The following is a 10,278-nucleotide window of genomic DNA, read 5'->3' on the forward strand; positions in this document are numbered from 1 at the left end:
TCACCAAATTTATTGCCAATAGCACATGTATGGGACCATCTGGGGCACAAACTTCGACAGCCTACAGGTTTGCATGATCTAGAGCAGTGTTTCCCAACTCCAGCCCCCAGGGACCCCCACAGGTCAAGTTTTCTGGATTTACTCAGTATTGCACAAGTAAAGTAGTAATGGTCAGTCCCTTAGACATTGCCACAGGTGTTCTTACTTTAGAATATCTTTAAAACATGACCCGTGCGGGTACATGAGGACTGGAGTTTGGGAAACACTGGTCTAGAAGTTCAGTTACAGCAAATGTGAACCGATATCCCACAGGATACCATACGGAACCTGTATGCCTCCATGCCCACCTGTATCACATCTTTTATCCAAGCTAGGAGGTGGTACAACGGTACTAGAGCATCCATGCCCGCCTGTATCACATCTTTTATCCAAGCTAGAGGTGGTACAACAGGGTACTAGAGTCTCCATGCCCGCCTGTATCATATCTTGTATCCAAGCTAGAAGAGGTACAACAGGGTACTACAGCTTCCATGCCTGCCCGTATCACATCTTGTATCCAAGCTAGAGGTAGTACAACAGGGTATTAGAGCCTCCATGCTCGCCCGTATCACATCTTGTATCCAAGCTAGAGGCGGTACAACAGGGTACTACAGTTTCCATGCCCACCTGTTTCACATCTTGTATCCAAGCTAGAGGTTGTACAACAGGGTACTAGAGCCTCCATGCTCGCCAGTATCACATCTTGTATCCAAGCTAGAGGCCGCCCAGCAGTGTACTAGAGCCTGCATGCCTGCCTGTATCACATTTTGTATCCAAGCTAGAGGTGGTACAGCAGAGTACTAGAGCCTCCATTCACACCTGTATCACGTCTTGTATCTGAGCTAGAGGCGGTACAACAGGGTACTAGAGCCTCCATTCCCGCCTGTATCACCACTTGTATCTGAGCTAGAGGTGGTACAACAGGGTGCTAGAACCTCCTTGCCCACCCGTATCACATCTTGTATCCAAGCTAAAGGCGGTACAACAGGGTACTAGAGCCTCCTTGCCCGCCCATATCACATCTTGTATCCAAGCTAAAGGCGGTACAACAGGGTACTAGAGCCTCCTTGCCCGCCCATATCACATCTTGTATCCAAGCTAAAGGCGGTACAACAGGGTACTAGAGCCTCCATGCCCGCCATATCACATCTTGTATCCAAGCTAAAGGCGGTACAACAAGGTACTAGAGCCTCCCTGCAAGTGTTCAGTTTTTCACAATAAATTATCCTTTCGCTCTGATATAGTAGTCACTTATATCAATGTTAAAATCGCACATAAAGTTTCATTTGATTCCAACAACTCCTTCCAGGTGTTTGATTTTTTTTTACAATGAGTGTATAATATATATATATATATATATATATATATATATATATATATATATATATATATATAACTAAACTTTTGCAGTTCCTTTTTAAATAGGTTTTGTATAATTATACCAACTTCTATTATTTTCACCAGTTTGGTAAAATCATCTAGCAGTTATACATGTGGCCTTGCCCTATGGGTGCCGTTAGGTAATTCTTTGAGCTAAACCCAAACTAGAAAACTTTAAGGGCAACCTGCCAGCACTTCTGAGCCCCATAAAGTATCTAATGGGTGATTGAAAATTAAAAAAAAAACTATTAGTAACCAGAATACTGATTAAAGACCTTTCCATACGTTTAACATGCTCTAATTAAGACTATGTAGAGGTTTGTTTTCTTCTCTCCAGATCAGTCCTGGGTGTTCAGCAGTATGTATTGTCCTTAGACGTCACATGACTGTATATTAGACATGCCTGCTTGGGGGCCACTCATCTCCCTGACTTGTCAGATAGATGGCAAGCCGCTGGTATCAGGACCGGTGGGTTTCTTACTTCCTACTAACACTTATCTATATGCTCCTGATGATCTGGCATGAGAAGGCCAAGGAAACATATTGAGCAATCTGCAGAGTGGCATTTAGGAAGAGTTTATTTAGTTACCTAGCCAGCTTTGAGTCCAGCAGGTTTTCTAATTAGATTATCAGCTCTTTCACTAAATGTAAATACTCATAGCAAGAATTAGAGAGTCCAGTCAGACTTGGATTAGTTGTAGTCGCAGTGCAGGTATATCATCATTGATTTTTTTTTTCCTCTCTGCGCTGCTACCCTGTAACGCTGGGGGGATTTTCAGCGCTGTTGCTGGTATTTGTATGGGATTCTATTTAGCCATACATTGATTTTCTGGTAAGTGTGCCCTAGTTGGATCTAACCCCCTACAGGGAAGAGAATACGTCTGCAGTACTGGTTGTGATTTGGCCGGAGCACTCGGTATTTCTGTATATTTATGAATAAGGATGTAAGAATATATCGAGTCTTAAACAAAGTACAATAAAGGTTATGTATTCAGATTCTAACACAATGTAATGCTAAACTATTCTTTGCGGTATAACAATACAGTAGTTAAATTGGAAACATTTCCATCAATGACGCGGCGGTTCTGCTGTTCATCTATAAATAAATGATATGATACATTCTAAGCCACGCTGGCGCTTGATGACAATTAGCAGCATTGTTTCAATTATTTTATATTTAGAAGCACAATAATTCATCTGGTAAGTAAAAGGGAGACATTTTCAATTAATTGTCAAAGTCAATCCAGCCAGCAGAGGGCGATATCAGCATCAAGGAATATATATTCACTGAAAACACTTTTTTTTTTTTAAACACAGCCCTGAATGCGATATAGAAAAGCTATATTGGACTTTAGCAGAATGGAATAGTATTAAGTGTTGCCGAGGTTTACTTGAAAACACCCCTTCAGTTTATTACACAGCGTCATTCCCACGAGGCGGACTTTCCTCAAAGAAATTCCACCGGCAAGTTTTATCCCAGCATAAAAAAGCAGAATGGAGGAAATTTGCAATAATATCGTCCATACGCTGTGGAGAAGCCGTTGCGTAGCCAAGACGCAATGAAACTGACATGCGGAGCGGAATTTAAAGCTGCGGCATGTCAATTTTATCGCCGTCTCCGTTGCGGCCATTTCTTGTCTCTATGGGGAGAGACAGCCGCAGCAAAATGCAGGCAGTGAAGCCGCTTCAAAACTTGAGTTTTGAAGCTGCATTTCTGCCACGAAAATCTCATCGTATTTCCGTGCGATCCCGCTGTGGTCATTTTGCAAGATTTACGCCCTATGTGACCGCAGCCATAAGAGAGGGAATGCCCAGGGCCCAGAATACGAGTGTCAATTTCTACCACCCTTTTCCAGATGTTGTCCGATTTACAAATCCCATTTTCTCCTATTTTTAGCCAGAATAGAGACCTTGCTACAAGTATGTCTGTAGTTGTGGAGGACCCAAGATGTTGGTGCATCGCACAGTTCATTAACCCCTTAAGGACACGGCCTATTTTGGGCATAAGGACGCAACGATTTTTGGCGGATTTTCATCTCCATATTTTAAGAGCCATAACTTTTTTATTTTTACGGCGATGCAGACGAATTAGGGCTTGTTTTTTGTGTGGCGAGCTGTAGTTTTTTATCGGCGCCATTTTTGGGTACATAGACTATATTCCAAAACTTTTATTAACATTTTTTATGATAGCAGGGAGAGAAAACATTAATTCTGCCATAGATTTTTGGGGTTTTTACAGCATTAATCTTGCAGCATAAAAGATACAATACATTTTTTCTGCGGGTCGGTACGATTACAACGATACAAAATTCTTATATATTTTTTAGGTTTTTTTTCCACTTTTCTGCAATAAAACCCCTTATTTTGGAAATCTTTTTTTTTTTTCTAACTCGCTGCATTCAAAGTCCTAGAACTTTTTTATTTTTCCTTGGACGGAGCTCAATGTGGGCTTATTATTTGCAAGACGAGCTGTAATTTTTATTGGTACCATTTTGGGGTACAGACGGCTTTTTTAATTACTTTTAGTTTTTTGGGATGTAAAATGCTAAAAATTAGCATTTTGCCTCAGCTTTTCAGCGTTTTTTTTTTTACGCTTTTTGCCGTGCACGATACAAAGCGCATTCAACTTATTGTACGCATCGTTACGAACACGACGATACCAAATATGTGGGAATGAACACACCATAACATATGTCCTAATATTAAATTTATGAAAGTAGACAACCAATAATTGTGAAAGTTTCATATAGCAGTTTACAATTTTGAGCCCCTTCATGCAACATAGCGACAAGCAGGAATCAGGCCTCCCTCACACAGATGTTTTTATAGCGTTTAGCGCTGCATTTCCAGTGCAGCACTAAACGCTGTACAAATTCATTTTAATGGGGCTGTTCACACAAGCGTCAAAACGCTGCGCTTTGACCGCGATGCGTGTCCTATCTTTGGCCGTTTTCAGCCGTGCGTTATCCATTGAAATAAATAGGCAGCATTAGCTGAGCTGCTGAAAACGCGGCCCAACATGGTACTGCATTTTGGACAGTGGTGAACGCAGCACTAGCTGCACTACCAAAAAAAAGATATACTAACCGATGCCGGCGCCGCTTTCTGGGGATCCGGGCACTTGTCATGGGATTTTCTGCTAGTGACGGGGTTTGAAGACCCCGTCTCCAGCAAGAGATTTCTCCGATTAGCTAATCCAGTGTCAATACCAGCCATTCAATGAATAAATGGCTTGCGGCTCAGCCAATCAGAGCAATCTCTTGCTGGAGGCATGGTCTTGAAACCCTGTTACCAGCAAGAGATGCTCTGCAGGGACAGACTAGTGCCTGGAAGCCTGCAGAGATGGCGGACGGCGCCTACTAGGCGAGTATGTGATTTTTTTTTTCAGCTTCCTTGGCTGCGTTATCAGCTGTGCTGAAATTGTAACAAAAATGCTGGTATAATGCATCGCAACTCTGCTGAAATCACAGTAAACACAGCATTGAAAAATGCTGCATTTACTGTAAACGCCTGTGTGAGGAACGCCTTATTGAAAAAAGCCATGAAATCTCTATTTCTGTATATCACACGTCTACATCTACAAGAGCTTGTGATGACAAATTGTTACATATTTGTGTGTGGAACCACTGTGTCGTTCCTCCAAGCAGGGGAAACCTCCCCGCAGGACTGACAGCCGACCCAGGGACTAGATGCTCATTCCTTGGTGCGTAGCTTGGTACGAGGCGGAGACTGGGACTGAGTTAGCCCTGAGCTGGATTGCGGTAATGAAGTCCCTGTCTAAATTAGTGGAGTAATCGTCCCGATAAGGATGGCCACGAGCTGAACCTGGGCGCTAAATAACCCTGTCAAGGCCGTAACCAGAACAGGACGTACCAAGCAGAAACAGGAACCGAGGATGTGAGCAGGAACAGAAGATCTGGATAAAATACAAGTAGTTTACAGCTACAGCAGACTTGAGAACAGTTATCACAGAGATACTGCAGCAGCAGCCATGAGCCATCATAGGAGTACAACAACAACCCCGAAGCACTGGACAGCAGCTCTGGGGAAGCTATATAGTGGAGTGATTGGCAAACAGCCTCCAGCTGGGTGCAGGAGTCAGGAACCGTTAACTCCAAGGATGCTGGAGCAAAATAAATACAAACTCAGATAACAGGAAGGGCAGAGCAGCAGACCGGTCTGCTATACCTAACACAAATATACTGAAACATGCAATTTGGTCTTGACTTGAACATGTGATAAAAAAAATATATAAAACACCTTAAATTTCAAGATTTTTTAAACTAAAAGCTGGGATTAGTCACACAACGTATTTTGGGGCATAATCCACACCAAAATACGCTTAAAATACGCATCCTATAGATTTGTATGGGAAACCGTCCATGACTTGATGCCACCTTTTTTCCCAATGCATATTTAAAATACACATCACAGAAAAAAAGAAGTGACATGTCACTTCTTTTTTTGTTTTTGGATTTTGACTTTGCAAAGAACTGGACTTCAGAATTTGTGTCAAAATACACTTAGCCAGGTTGGGACGTATATTTTAATGAGTAGCCACACCTAAAAAAAAAAAAGCGAAAGTTCACAGGGGCATTTTTTGAAGCAGATGCTTCCCGCCCTATCAATTACACCATGTGAACATACCCTAAGACATCCCGATCATAAAAATACACAAAAAAATAAGTTTACACTCACCTTCATGCAAATTTATATTTGACCAAAAATATTACATATGAAGGGGTTCCTTGGTTTGGACAATCCCTACTGTTAGAAGGGTTCTTTGATATTAAGCCCTTGAGGGCGCTGCCTAATTTGTGCCTTAAAGATGCATTTTAAAAACAGAAAGAATGACCCTAATAGTGCTACAGGGAACCAAGGTAGCAACACGAATGAAAGAAATTTGCCTAATGAGGCAAATAGAGAAAGCCCTTAAGGCCCATTTAGACACAACAATTATCACTCAAAATTTGCTCAAAAGCCATCTTTTGAGTGATAATCGCTGCATCTAAACATGTGCCCATCATGCACTATTCGTTCATCGCTGACTTCAAGCCAGCTTAAAGTCAGCTATGTGTTTATCAGACCGCACACTGAGTTCTAAGCAGAATAGGGATGATAGTATTCTTTCAGCTGCAGTCCCGCTCGAGAACCAGCTGAATGCAGATAACAGACCTCCAGCTGTTATCTGCATTCAGCGAAAGGCTTCATTTTCACGCTAATAAATTCTTAAGTAGCTGAGTAACTACTTAAGAGTTTATGCAAAATGATCGCTCGAAACGGTCACTCAAACTGACGTTTAAGCGAATTTTAAGCGATCATCATTGCGTCTAAATGGGCCTTTAAATTACATTCCTAATATTAAGTGAGAGGAGTAGGGCAAAAAGCTGATAGGGTGGCGCAACTTTTTAGGAAACGTGCACATATTTAAATAAAAGTGTTGCTCTTTTATTTATATAAAATCCAGCATTAACCACCAAAAAACATTTTGAGGCACTTGGTCTCCTTCAGTCCCACTGAAGACACACTACATAATATATACATCCCAATAGTGGTACATGAAAATAGAGATTGGTAGCCAGGGATTAAAAAAAAAGGTATATATATGTAAATAAATATATAAATAAGTGAATGAATAAATGAAATCTATATATACATTGTGACAGTGCAGTAGCAAGAGTGGCCTGTAGAGGGCCTCTGAGCACAGTCATTGTGTTTGATTTAGTTAACCTGCACCTACAAGGGTGCGGCTACACAGTTTAAATTTCCCCTCCCTCACAAACTCAGGGTCCTTGGATCCTGTGGAGCTTAGGTCCATTGAGGCCTGTGGGGGCCTGAGGTCTATGTAGACCTGGTGCTGGTCTGTGAGGGACCTAGAAACACGGAGCGGACAGGGGGTAGTCGGCCCCTCGCTCATCGCCTGTCGGGGCAAATTCACCCTCCTGGAAGGTCCGCTGGAAGAAGCGGTGTGCGTTGCTGTGAGCACTGTGGTGGACAACAGTGTGCAGTTGCATGTTGCATATGATATGCTGGACTGTTTGTAAACTGAATACCTATGCTGAAATAAACACTGGAGGAACCAGCATTTGGACTTTACCCTGTTTCTGGACATCATTGCGGTGCTGCCACCCCTGGGCAGGGGAAAATAAGCAGGAGATCCCGGGCAAGTAACCCCAATTTGCCACAACATGTATATGTATATACATACACATACATATCTTTTCTAATTCGTAGACAGAACCTATTCCACCACTAGGTCTCGGTCAAGACTGCTCACTGGGGACTTCCCTCCCCACAAGTATAAAGGAAGTGTTTGAGCCCCGAGGAGGAAGACCACGTTGTTAACAAAGTGATTATTGCAAAAATCGCCTCCCTGAAAGGGAAAGGTTGATCCAACCTCTTCACTAAAAAAAATCTTGCAACCAGAAACCAACCAGATTCCAAGAACAATGACTAGATAGAGAACAAAGCTCTATTTAAACTATTTTTCGAGTTGGAACATTTCCTGCGAGAAGAAGCAGAAAGAGACTTAGGCCTCATGTCCACGGGGAAAATCAGGCCCGCTACGGATTCTCCATAGAGAATCCGTAGCGGGTCCCTCCTGCCCCGCGGACATGAGGCATAAAAATAAGAATTAACTCACCTTTCGCCCGCTCTGGATCTTCCCTTCGCCGCGGCTTCATCTTCTCTTCGTCGCGGCCGGATCTTCTTTCTTCGGCTCGGCGGATGCGCAGGGCACATCGGTTGCGTGCCCTGCGCATGCACCAGCCCGAAGAAGGAAGATCCGGCCGCGACGGAGAGAAGATGAAGCCGCGGCGAAGGGAAGATCCAGGGCAGGTGAGTAAATTCCGATTTTGGTCTCCCGCGGATCCGGACGGCTTCCATAGGCTTCAATAGAAGCCCGCGGGAGACCCGCACGAAAGTGGAGCATGGTCCAGATTTTTTCATGCTCCATTTTTAAAAAAATCACTTTTATTGACCATCCGCGGGTATTTATGTACCCGCGGGTGGCCAATGCATCCCTATGGGGTGCGGATCCGCATGCGGGTGATCCGCTGCGGATTTTAAATCCTATTTTGCCCGTGGACATGAGGCCTTAGACCATCGTTTTCTGCAAATTTACCTAAAAGAAGACATAATTCTCAGAGGCTTTCCTCTACCAACTATGCCTACATTCATGGACGAGTCATCATTTACGGAAGAATGGGACTCCATCCTACACAACTGCAGCAAATCCCTTTTGACACTTTTGAAGGTAAAACGGAGTAGGTTGCGCCACCCTATCAGTTTTTTGCCTACTCCTCTCACTCATTGTTTGGCTGGCCAACCAATTTGGTCGTACAGTTACTGATTTGGCAGCACCTGAAACTGTTTGCACTCGTCTCCCTCTACCGCACACGATAAAACCATCTCTTCAAAAAACTGAAATACAAAAAAAAAGAGATCTTGTTTTTTTTCTCACTGGAGTAGCTCCACCTCCTCCTCCTTTTCTACCACCCTCTTTTCTAATCCCTAATATATTAAAGTACTAACTTTATTGAAAATAGTAAAAATGGAAAAACTCTTACAGGACTTAAAAAAATGTTAAAAAAATACAGGGCTACTTGACCGGTCATATATAGGTTCAACAATGCACCAGAAGCATGCACATATATCAGAAGCATATGTCGCTATATATTGCTATAAGTGGGGTTGTATGAAGCAATCTTATCTTCACATGTATGCACACATGTAGCCGAATATAATCCCAGTCAAATGTGCCCTGAATACTGAGAAGGTAACAATACTATTAGCGCAGGTGTCATCAAGGGAAATGGGGCTGTACTGCTCAAAGTGACAGGCACAACAAGGTTTATAAGAGCTCTGTGGAAAAGGGTGTGTTCAAAGCCACCCAGTCATCTTGCTATCTCAAGAACAAACCAATGGATGTTTTTCTAATTAAAATTGTTGCATTAAACATTTATATTTTAAATATGTGTTTCTTCTTGTTTTCTTCATCTCAGCATTCCAAAAGCCATAACTGAAGGATGAGTTGCGTTTTTAATGGCACCAGTTTTGGGTACATACAGGTAGATTGAATACCTTTTTTTTGTTTGTTTTTTCAGAGGGAATAGGAATAGAAAAAAAAACATCAATTCCATCACTTTTGCACAATAAAATATTCTTAGGGCTTTATGTGGTGCAGCAGTATGCAGTCCTAAGCCCTTGCTCCTGACCTGAAGGTAGCAGGTTCAATCCCCGCATGGCTCAAGGTTTACTCATCCTTCCGAGTTCAGTAAAATGAGTACCCAGCTAATAAATAAATTACCTGAAAGCGCTGCGGAATAAGTTGGTGCTATATAGAAATAACAAGTCCCTTTTTGCATTGCCACATTTCAAGAGCCGTAACTATTTTATTTTTCCAACAACGTATCTTTATTAGGATTTGTTTTTTGCAGGACAACGTGTAGCTTCAGTTAGCACCATTTTGGGTTATATAAAACTTATTGATTACATTGAATTCCTTTTTGGGGGGGGGGGGGGGGGTATTGCCAGAAATTCTGGCACTGTGTATTTTTTTTTTTACAATTTTCCGCATACAGGATAAATAATGTGTTAATTTTATCTTGTGAGTTGTTACAATTATAGTGACATCAATTATGTGTAGGATTTTTTGTTTTTCAAATTTGTGACCAATAAAGCCTTTTTGCAAAAGGAAAAAAAAATTCTCTCTTTTAACTTGGGATTTTTAAACATTTTTCTAAAAATAGTATTGAACCTGTTTTTTATTTCCACTATTGGACCTTGCGATCCTCTGAGCGCTTCTACAATACACTACAATAACTTCTGTATTTCGATGCATTATGCCGGCCCATGCTA

The sequence above is a fragment of the Eleutherodactylus coqui genome, chromosome 9, assembly GCF_035609145.1.
Source record: "Eleutherodactylus coqui strain aEleCoq1 chromosome 9, aEleCoq1.hap1, whole genome shotgun sequence".
NCBI classification, from domain to species: domain Eukaryota; kingdom Metazoa; phylum Chordata; class Amphibia; order Anura; family Eleutherodactylidae; genus Eleutherodactylus; species Eleutherodactylus coqui.